Raw genomic sequence first — 12077 nt, forward strand, 5'->3', positions numbered from 1 at the left:
CTTTAGTGACTCTCATTCCTTTCTCAGGTTCTCTCAGTCTCCTGGGGCTTGCCCCTCTCTCCTCTTTCCCTTTGCACTCACTGTGCCATCATCTGGAAAGCTCCTACCTCCCATCTCTGCAGGTCCCAATCCCATTCTGTGTCCAAGATCTTGTTGAGATGCCACCCCCTCCATGGAGCCTCCTTGTGCATTAGCTTCCTTTGGCTCATGCGGCCATTATGCTGTCTACATGGATCTCTGTCCACATAAAACACTTTTCACAGCAGTGTGGCTCACCTCTGCTCAGGCCCTGCCCTGAGCAAGTCCAGCCTTCCCACATCAGTTCTTCTTGACTGCCCTGTGCACTGGGGTGGCTAAGAGCCAGCTCCTGTCCCAAGAGAGCACCCTGGCAAGGGTGTGAGACACCCACTCTGCTGAGTGATGGTAGGGACAAGCCCAAGACATGACCAGAGCACAGGGATAGGCTTGGCCCAGCCAGGAGGTGTTGCCTGAGTTGAGTCTGGTTCTCTGAGCACTGAGTCAGAAATGGTTTCCTGCTGCCACAAACAGTCTCCGAGGGGACAGAGAAAGGGCATCCCAGGCACGATCCATTCAGGTGGATTTGAGGGGCCAGCATTAAGCTGGGGACCAGGTGACAGGATAGGAAGCTTAGGGGAGTAAGGGGAAAGGCGGCAGCCAGATGAGGCAGCTGGACCTGAGCTCTGACTGCTAGAGGCTTGAGAAGGGAGTGGAGAGGGAGGATTCTCGGGGAAACCTGAGCTGTGCCTGGGGCCTGAGATGGGTGTCCATGAGAGAATTAGAAGGTAGAATAGAATTGGGGGCCTGGTGGGTTGTTGAGAGGAAGAGGTCTGTAGCCTAACTGATGGTGGCACTGGGTGTTATCAGTTCAGGGTGGAAGAAGGTGGGAATGGGACATGAGGGGAGTGGGGACTGGGCCTCCAGGAGCCTCCTAAAAGGACAGGCAGAACAGGAGACCCTCTGAGGAGACAGCAGAGGAATGGTGGAGCAGGAAGATGTCACTAGGCCTGGAGATCAACAGGGAGGGAGGCAGGGCCTGCAGGACTCAGGAAGAGAGTGTTATACACAAGAACCAGAGAGAGAGGGAAGGAAGAGAGTTCAGTCAGAGCTGAACTCTGACTGCTGTGGTTACTGTTCCTATGGAACAGCAATGGGTGGGGACACCTGTCACTCAAGTGGCTTTCTCCTACTCCACCCAGATTGGTAGTTGGAACCCAGGACTGCCCCAGCACCTTGGCAGTGGCCTGATTGTTCCATGGTGACTTTTGCCCCTTGTCATATGGTGTGCGAGGTGGGTATGGGGGCTGCAGCTATGTGTCCTTCCCATCCCTGGTTCACAATGGGGTAGCTTCCCAGGCTTACTTCACAACCGAGGCCCCTTCAAGGAGCTGAATGGCAGAAGCCCTCTCTTCCTTTCTCTGGACCTCCTCCTCAGCCTCTCCCTCCCTCCACCAGTGTCTCCTAGCCTCCTCAGGGCTCCCTCTCACTCCACATCTCTCCCCACAACCAGGAATCTGAAGGAGGACAAGTTCAGCCTTGAAAAAGGACACAGCCACTTCCAGCCAGCCCTGGAGAATTTTGACCCCAGCACAGAGGTGACTCAGGCAAGAGCTCTGTCTCCCCTGGGGCTCCCCACCTCCCCTGAGGCCTCTCCCCACCCTGGGCTACCCCTTGGCCTTCACCTGTCTCTCTCACCCCCAGCTCCACATTCAGAGGCCAAAGGTGATGACAGGCACTCCATGAGAGGAACAGGGTCTCCAACTCCTCATCTAGATTTGGATAAGAGAATAACAGACAGCCCACCAGAGGTGCCCCTGGTTGGCCAAGAGGAAACTGATACCAGGCTGAGTGGCTCTGTGGGTGTACTCAGAGTGACAGACTTGGCTGGTAGTCCCTCGTTGTGGTCTGTGAAGAGGCAGTGGTGTCTGTGTGCCAGCTTTTCTCCTCCTTCACCTTCACCCTCAAACTCCATCCCTGGGTCTAAAGTTTCCTGGCATCCTTGTTTTCTCCTGGGTGACTCCTACTCTGGTATTTCCCTATCAATAAAAGCGATTGTTAAAGTGCAGAGTGACATCAGAGGGTTTCTTTCCTCCCTCTCCAGGGAGTTGGCTGCAGGCCTGGGTTTGCTGGGAGGTAAGAAGATAGGGTTTTGTGTGTGTGTGTGTGTGTGTGTGTGTGTGTAGCTGCAGAGTGAAGTGTCCTTCCTGGGCCTGGGGAAGGCAATTCTGACTGTGCCTTGACACCAGCCCATGGTCTGCTCCAACTGGGGCAGGACCAAGCCCACCTCTACCTGAGGTCTCTGGGGCACTAGACAAACCCAGGGTCAGTTCCTGGAATAGAAGACCTCAGGCCCCAAGAGTGAGGAGTGGAACACCACAAAAGGCTAAGGAGTGAGCACTTGGCTGACCTTGGGAGTGGGCAAGGTCAGTCCAGATGGCCAAGGTGTGTTTGTGGGGGAAGCATTTTCACCCTTGAACGTAAAAACTCAAGAGCTCCCAGTCATCCCAAGGCTGGGCACTGCCCAGGTGTGCCCATGACTTGTGCCCCATATCCTGTTGAAGTACCCATAGGGCAGAGGATGGGCTTGAGTAGGGGTCTCCTTGCCAGAGATGGGGACCAACCCAAGTTGTTTTTGTCTACTGCTCAGGCTGGGCCCCGACTGTCCACCTCCCTCTGGGGGCTCTTCTCTCTTCTCTCTGCCTGCTTCAGGGCCTGTAGTGCACCTCCATTAAGGTGATAAATCAGATTACCTCATACCTAGGTGTTGTCTGGTCCAAGCGGGGAAATCCTCCCACTGCCCTTTGGCCTGTACCTCTAGTCATGAGGGAAGCTCCCAGATTGCCTCAGGCTCATACTGGTCCCCAGAATTTCAGTATTTCAGGGGTCAAAGGTCACCGGGGCCTTTTTAATGTCTGAGGTTCCCTGGATGATAATCATTTTGCCAGCTTCCAAGAGGTGCGAAGGGCAGGTGGAACCTTCAGCGCTCTGATGCCAAGGGTGAGGACAGTGGTTTTCTGTCTGCTGACCCTCGTACCCCAGCTCCTGCCCAATCACAATGCTGTCAGCATGGGTAAGTGACTCCCTAGGCCTGCTGCCTTCTGAACCTGCCCAGCCCCAGGCAGGGCTGCCTCCTGGTACTCAGGTGAGGAATGTCTTCTATTTGGATGACATCCTTATGCCCCCTTACCCCCCGACATCTCTCTCTCCTTGTGAGCTTTAGGGCAAGTGCAGGGCTTTTGAACTTCCTCCCAGTTGGCCTTTCTGAGTCATTACCTCTCCAAATGGTGAGAGTTAATAACACCTACTTGTTGATCTAGTTGCTTTGAGGATTAAACAGAAACCTCTACACAGGATCCCTGGCAAAGGACAGATGCTCAACCAATGTTAGAGCCCATCTTTACTTGGTAAATGTCCCCATCCAATACCCTCTCACCTCCTGTCCTAAACCAAATGCCCCATAACACAAGGTGAATAACACCATGAAGTTCTGCCTCCTCTAACTTTCATCCTAGCTGTTTCTGCCTCACCCCATCCTGGTCTATTACCTTGAGGATGTCACAGGACTGAGGCCAAGATGGGACTTAGGGCCTTCAGATTCAAATCCTACCAGAAACAAGCTGTGTGCCATGGGGCCATTTTGTTCCTCTCTGTCCTTAGTCAAGGCTTGGGACCATTAACAATCTTTTCATCTTAGTTGTTTTGGTACTCTTGGCCATGGAGACCAGGCTCAGGGCAGTGGGAAATGACAGTGGGTCTTGGCCAGACCCTTAAAGGCTCCCTCCACCTCCAGAAAAGGAGGGAGGGGAACCAAGGCAGAAACTAAACCCCCGGTCTCAGCATTCCTTCCCACCAAAATATCACTCTGGGAGGGCCTGAGTGGAAAGAAAGAGGACTTGGCCAGGTGTCAGAGGCTCATGCTTGTAATCCTAGCTCCCTGGGAGGCTGAGATCAGAAGGATTGAGTTAAAGGCCAGTCCCCGGCAAATAGTTCTTTGTGAGACCCCATCTCCACAATTACCAGAGCAAAACACCCTGGAGGTATGACTCAGGCAGTGGAGCTGCTTTGCAGGCACAAAGCTCTAAGTTCAAACCCCTGTGCCACAAAAAGGGTGGGAGTGGAGCTTGTGGACAGAAGGGGAGTTCTCTTGCCCAGCCTTACAGGTGTCATCTCAGCAAGCCTGCCTTGCACTTGGCTCTGCCCTGAGCTTACTTTCCCAGGAAAAGTAGGGGCTCCTGGACTCCAGGCCACAGCTTCTTCTAGCTCTTCTGTAAGGAAACAGGGTAGGGAAGGAGAGGAGTACAGCTGAACATAACCCTTGACCAGGGGGCCTCTAATTTTTTGCTGTTGTTGCTGTGCTGGGGTTTCTCAGGGCCCATAACCAGAGCCACTCCACCAGTTCCTTTTTTTTTTTTTTTGTGATTGTTTTCCTTGTTTTTTTTCATTTCTTTTTTCTATTTGAGAAAGGATCTAGTAAACTATTTGCCTGGGCTGGTTTCAAACTGTGATCCTCCTGATCTCTGCCTCTTGAGTAACTAGGATTACAGGTGTGAGCCACCGGCATCTGTCCTACCAGAGGCCTCTTATGGGGGCATTAGAGCCACTGTAGGGCCTCAGTATGGAAAATCTTTCCTTACTCCCACTCATCCCTCTACCACTATATGTTCTTTTTCCTCTAATTCTCCTTTCTCTTATTCTGGGTTCTCTCTTTCTTGATCTTTTGATCTCTCCAAGTCTTCCTTGCTTTCTCTTGACCTTTTCTCACTTACTGTGACTCATTTATCTTTAACCTGAGTCTACTCTTCTGTAAAATGGGGGTTTTCAGACTTTCCTCTCCTGCTTAGCAGGATTCTGAAGTCCTCTACCCTTCCTCTACCATGTTTGTGTCTGGCATTAGCTGGCCTCTGGGGCCCTAGCCAGTATTGAGTAGCATCTGATCCTTTCGTGTCCTCTCTCCAGGGACCCAGAGCCCCACCTGTTCTTAAAGCCATTGAACTGGGGATAACAGAAAAGGGTGTAGGCCTGGAGAAAGAATTTAGTGACCTCAGCCCAGGCCTTCCTGGACGATGACCTGTCACCTTCCCATATAACTGGGTATATAGCATATAAATGAAACACAGTGTCCTCTGGGCTGGCCCTGCCCTGTAAAGCTTTGGCAAGTGCCTTCTGCTCTCCACACCCAACATGAATATGACAAAGGCCTGGGGTGCAGTCACCTGTCCACAACGTGTATCCTGCTGCCCTTCCTCATCCTCATGTCCCAGGCATTCTACCCACCCCTTGTTCCTACCACCATCCCACCTTTGGGGCTGTTGGATGGTCTGGAATGACCTGGGCATCTTACAGCAATGGAAATTTATCATGTCACAGTTCTGCCTAGAAGCTTAGGTCCCAGGGCTCAACAGCACCATGACTCCTCTGAAGGTGGCAGGGGAGGGTCTGTCACATGCCATTTTCCCAACCTCTGCTGGCTGCTGGCAATTGCTGTACTTATTGTCTTGTAGATACATCACCCCAATCTCTGTCTTCTCCTTCCTGTGACATGCTCCCTTGTGTACATGTTTGTGTCTGTGTTCAAATTTCTCCATTTTATAAGGACACCACTCATATTGGATTAAGGCCTATGCTGAATGACCTCAGTCTAACTTGATCACCTGCAAAGACTATATGTCCAGCCAGGGTGGGCTGCTGGTGGTGTATACTGTAATTCCAACACTCCTCATATTTCTGGGCTGAAGTAAAGCATATTGGACTCCAAGACTGGGTCAAGTCTTCTTCTACTTGGACCCTTGGACAGGCCTCTTAGCCTCTGTCCATGTCTCATCTCCTGTGTGAAGTGGGGATGACACTAACTACCCTGTGTACTCCAGGGTGTCTTGACAGTTCAAAGTAGACAATGTCTTTGAAAACACATTTGAAACTGTAATATGCTGATCAAGTATGTGTGGTTGACTAGCTGTCTCTTTCAGGGACCTGCTCTAATGGAGAGCAATAGATAGGAGATGTCTGTGTTTGCCCCAGAGGCTTCACAGGAGAACAATGTCACTATCTGTTTAATATCTGCCAGAATGGAGTCTCCTGGGATGGGATCAGGTGCCAGTGCACCAGGCTCCACTCTGGACCAAGGTGTGAGAATATGGTTGAAAGCACTGAGATAGGCAAGTGAGATCCAGGGCCCTCCCCTCCCTAACATCAGGTCCAGCAATCCATATTAAACACTTACTTGTGTCCCATCATGGTTCAGGCTGAGTTTGGCTTCTTCTGGGCCTATTGTTTCAAGCTAGTTTTATGAAAATTAAAAACACTAAAAAGGAATAAATCAACAAGTTATATTTTGGAACAAAATACAAATTTGACACAGAATTTTATCATAAAATATGCTTAAAACAAAGTAGTAGAAAGCAGGCATGGTGGCACACATCTGTAATCCCAGCACCCAGGATGCTAAGGATCAAGAGTTTGAGGCCAGCCTGAATTACATAGTGAGACTGTCTCAAAAAACAAAACCAAAACCAAAACTATGTCCAAATACGGTCAATTTCTGAGGTCCTGAAATTGTAACAGAAAGGAATGAGAGGAGAACCCACAGGTAGGAGAAAGGAATTTATTTATTTACTTCATTTATTTATTTGATTCTGGGGATCTAATCCAGGGCCTCCCTCATGCTAGGTAAGTGCTCTACTACAGAGTGATAGCCCCAGCCCATGGCCTTTGTCTAAAAAGTAATTGCTATTAGTCAGAAAAAAGTGAGAGGGAAGGAGGTAGTGGGTGGACCCAGCAGCTCTTGCCTCCTTCTCTTCCCAAATCATCCCCTCCATGCCCTCCAGTGAGGAGCCAGCTGCCTTGTCTGCTGGGCCTCAACCTGAGATCTAAATGAACTCTTCCATCTTTAACTCGGATAATGTATTTCTCTGTACTTGATCAAAATTAAGGGTGATACAAACCCCACAAAATAGTGGCTACATAGTTAGTTGTGGGTTTTTTTCATCCTTAATTTTGACACTAATAAAAACAATCAGATGACAACCAACAAGAAAACATAGTGGAGACTATGACATTGACTGTTCATTGTGACTGATGGTTTCAGCTTCCAGCCCTGTCCAAGGCCTGGCCTCTTCTCTCACCTCAGTCCCCCATCCCCCACTACCACAAAGCTAAAGCTTCCTTAGCACTTCATCCTCTTCCCACAACTCATGGGTCAATAGTGGGATCAGGTCTGCTGGGAAGTGTGGGGGAAGATGCTAACTGTGAACATTTGGACTCCTCTAATTGCTACAGTTTACCTAAAGAGCCAGGAACAGGCAGGGATGGGATGGGCTGGTTCTAGGAAGCTCTGTTGCCTGGCCTAGGCCATAAGGACAACTGGTTCTGGCAGCCATCAGGCACACTTAGCCACCACCACATGCTTTTCCTCCTCATCCCCAACCCAGCCACTAACATCTCATCAACCAAGAGACTTCAGGAAACTACCAGTAGCAAGATGATGACGGACTTAGGCCTCTCACCTGGCTCTAGGCGGCATTGACTATTATTTGCAGGGCTCTATGAAATTTGAACCTGCAGGGCCTTTTATTCAAAGATTATTAAGAACTCCAATAGAAGAGCATGAAACCAAACGAGAGATCTTCTAAGCACAGGGTTTTGCCAGAAGGATGCTCAGCAGCTAGGCAATCAAAAGCTGGAGGGCTCAGGGGTACAGCACATGTTTAGCACCCATGAGTCCCTGGGTTCAATCCCTAGCCCTCAAAAAAACCCATCTGTTTATTTTGTTTTAAAAAAATTGATCAAAACATACCTTCCTAATCATAGTTTATTTCTCCAACTGTTGTGCGTACACCATGGGATGTGATTGAAACATTTTAGTGTTTCTTTAAGCATTTTTTGGTCTATATTTCAGAATGGGGGATTAGTATAGGGTTTTTTTGTTTACTGGTTTTTTTTTTTGTAACATTTCTTTAACCATTTTTTTCAACATTTTAACCTGGGAATATGTTGTGTCAAGAAAATAGTACATAATTTAAAATTTCTAAAACAGTTTTCAGTGCTACCATAATTTTTACACTTTTTAAAAATTAAGCGACTTTTAATAATTTTGTATTTTAACTTCCATAAATGTAAATATAGATTCAATATATTGTATATAATATGTACACATATATGTAATAGCATTTTTCACAATACTTATACATTTTTCATCAATTTTTTGGTTGTAGTTTTGGTGGTGCTGGGGTTTGAACATAGGAACTTGAGCTTGGTAAGCAATGTTCTACTAAATGAACTCTGCTCCCAGCCCTTGTTGCTTTTTCAGTTTATTTATTTATTTATTGTTTTTACTTTTTTTGTTAGCATACATAAATAGCACAAGGGGGTTTATTTTGTGATCATCCTGTAGATGTGTGCAATGTACTTTGAGTAAGTTCATCGCCTTACATTCCTTTAATCCTTCTTCTTCAAACAGTGTTAGTGGGTTTCATTATGGTACTTTCCTGTACATATATACATATATGTCATATATAATACATACTATATTATAGATAATGTACTTCTACCCTCTTCACTGCCCCTCTCCCTTCCCACTGATCCCCCCCAGACAATCCCCGTTTCACACTCATCATAATTATTACACTTTTGAATCCAGCTCTAAGCGAACAACTGTAGAAAGCCTCAATTGATAGAAAATTAAGACTTTCAGCTACGATGTCACGTCTCTACCTCTTTTTAATACATGCTAGGCTGTTTGAATCATGTTTATAGTCTGTTCCTAAGCAATCTTATCTGTTCATGGGCTATTGGATTTTAAATGATTTTATAATCATTTTAAATTAGTAACATTAATCATTAATCATAATAATTTTATAATAATGTAAGTTTATTAGTATTTACATTTTAGTGTAATTTTTCACTATTGAAAAATAATAAAAATTCGATTAGTTTGCATCATTCCAGGGTGGAGGAAGGGTAGTCAGTGAGGGAGGCATTGCTAAAAGGAAGATGGAAGCCTTGGAGGCCAAGGCCGTGAGTTTGGGGTGTTGTCTAATGATGTGTTAATTGCCTGGGGTTACTTTAATAAAGTCTTATAACCTGGGTGGCTGAAATAATAGTTACATGTTGTCACACTGTTCCAAAGTCTGGAAAGTTCAAGGTTCTCCTCCTGAGTGCTGGGATTAGCGTGCCACCACATGGGGCTCACTGATTGAATTTGTGTGTGTGTGTTGGGACTGGGGTTTAAACTCAGGGCTTCATACTTGCAAAGCAGGCTCTGTCACAAAGCAGACACTCTACCACTTGAGCCACACCTCCAGTCCATTTTGCTCTGGCTATTTTGGAAATAGGTTCTCAAGAACTATTTTCCCTGTGGGGTCTCTATCTGTGATCCTCAGCCTCACAAGTAGCTGGGATTACAGGCATGAGCCACTGGCACCTGGCACATGGATTGATTTTTCAGTGCTAAACAAATACTACGTTCCTAGAATAAATCTCACTGGGTCGTGGTGCGTTATCCTTTCAATGCATTGTTCAATCTAGTTACAAAAACTATGTTTGGAATTTTTGCCTCTAGGTTCATAAGGGATATTGGCCTGTGTTTCTTTCTTGCAATGTTTTTCTCTGGTTTTCATAGAAAAGTATATGCTGGCCTCCTAGAATAAGGTGAGAAGCATTTCCTCTTCTTCAGTTTTTGGAAGAGTTTGTACAAATTAATATTATTCTTTCCTTAACTATCTGGGAGAATTCACTTGTGATGATATTTGGCTTGGCATTTACTCTGTGAGAAGGTTTGAAAACTATGATTTCAATCTATTTAAAATGAATATAGGGCTATTGAAGAAATCTATGTCATCTCAAGTAAGCTTTTGTCATTTGTCTTTCAGGGAAGTTGTTCACTTAATCTAAGCTGTCAAATGTACTGAATGAAGTTGTTCATAAAATTCTTTCCCTCCCTTTTGTTGTAGGTTTGGGGTTTGAACCCAGGGCCTCACACTTGCAAAGCAGGTACTCCACTGCTTGAGCCACACCTCAGTCAATTTTTCTCTGGTTATTTTTGAAATGGGATCTCATGAAGAACTATTTTCCAAGAGCTAGCCTGGATCTATGATCCTCCTGATCTCAGCCTCCTAAGTAGCTAGGATTACAGGTGTGAGCAAGCAGTGCCTGACAAAATTCCCTTTTAATTTAATCTGAACATCTTGACACCTTTCCCCATGTTTTTCCTTTTTGTGTTTGGAGTTTGTCAAACTTCTTGAATCTGTGTACTCACATTTTTTCATTGAGCTTGAAAATTTGGGACCATTATTTCTTCACTTATTTTTGGTTCCCTCTTTATCTCCTTCCTTTCAGGGACTCTAGTTATCATAGATAGATAGATAGATAGATAGATAGATAGATAGAAGATAGATAGATGTAAACTATGTATCTATATCTATATAAGTATATATCTATATCTATCTATCCATTGATCTATCCATCTTGCAAGAGCACAAGACAGTATCACCAAAAAACTAAAGTAAAAATGGTTAGGGACATGGCCCAAGTTCTACACCAATTGCCTAACAAGCCAGAGGATCTGAGTTTAAACCCCTGTACTGCCAAAACATCAACAAGAACAAAATGCAAAAACCCAAAAAACAAAACAAAAAAAACCATGCTGATCCTTGTTCTGGAATGCATTTAAGTTACTTGGAAACAGTTTGATTCTTCCAGGTCTTGTTTTATGATTTCTTTTTGTTGTTGTTGTTTATTCATACGTGCATACAAGGTTTGGGTCATTTCTCACCTCTACCCCTTTTCCCATCCCTTTCCCCTCCCCATGCCACCTCCATCTCCCTCACTATCCCCTTGCTACCAGGAAGAAACTGTTCTGCCCTTATCTCTGATTTTGTTGAAGAGAAAGTATAAACAATAATGAGAAGGACAAATCATTTTTGCTAGTTGAGATAAGGATAGTTATACAGGGAGATTCCTAGCATTGCTTCCATGTACATATGTGTTACATTCTAAGTTGATTCTTCATGAACTGACCTTTTCTCTAGTTCCTGGTCCCCTTCTCCTATTGGCCCCTGTCACTTTAAAGGTTTTGTATTAGTTCCTTTGCATTGAGGACATCAAATACTATCATGTTTTTGGGATTCTTACCTATCCTCACACCTCCCTTGTGTGCTCTCGCCTTATCATGTGACCAAAGTCCAATCACCTCGCTGTATTTGCCCTTGATCTAAAGTCCTTAGTTGGGTCCAGCAATATGCTTGCCTGGAGCTGTATTTCCCATTATTGAAGCAAAACTGTCCCAACTACTTTATCCAATGCTTATGAACTTTGAGTTTCTCCTGTTTGGCTAATGGGATTAGCACTGTTTGGACTGGTGTGAGAGTTCCGTCTAATCTTTTCCTGTGGTTATCTCCTTGACTACTGGTATTTCCATCATAAACAGGCACTGATCAGTCCTGTGGGTAATGCTCAAGGATAATCCACTTCTTGTTTCCAGGAGCTCCTGTACCTCACTCTGATGCAGTGATTCTGTCCTCTGAAATCTAGCAGCTTTGGTCTCCCAAGATTCTTGTCACCAGCATCTCCTCAACTCAGGAGGTCTGCTTGGCTCCATCTGTTTTTTACATCCCTTCACTGCTTCCTGGAAACTCTTTCAAGCCAATAACCTGGGGTGATTGTAGGGTGGTCTCAATTGCTTGCCATCTCAGGAATCGCTGTCCTTTGGTGTCTGATATCCTGTGTGTCAAAAAACTATTTTTGCAAGTCTTTTGTATGGTTATATGGTTACTGAAGAGAGGGTACAGTGATCAGGTAGAAATCTAATCCTGTTACCCCATCTTGGCCAGAAACAGAAGCAAAAATAATTGCTTTTATGGGAGCCTTTGCTTAGGGTGTAATGCATTTTCCATACATGGCTAATTAAATTCCTTCAAACATTTTCAATTCATTTATAAAATTGTATTATATTGTATTGTATTATAATACTGTATTTCCTATTTAAGGACTTAAGTTGTCTGATTAACAAATGAAACCTTTTCCAGTACTTACCAAAGTCCACAATCTAGTAAATGTGTGTTTAA

This window comes from Castor canadensis, chromosome 6 (genome assembly GCF_047511655.1).
Source record: "Castor canadensis chromosome 6, mCasCan1.hap1v2, whole genome shotgun sequence".
NCBI lineage: Eukaryota > Metazoa > Chordata > Mammalia > Rodentia > Castoridae > Castor > Castor canadensis.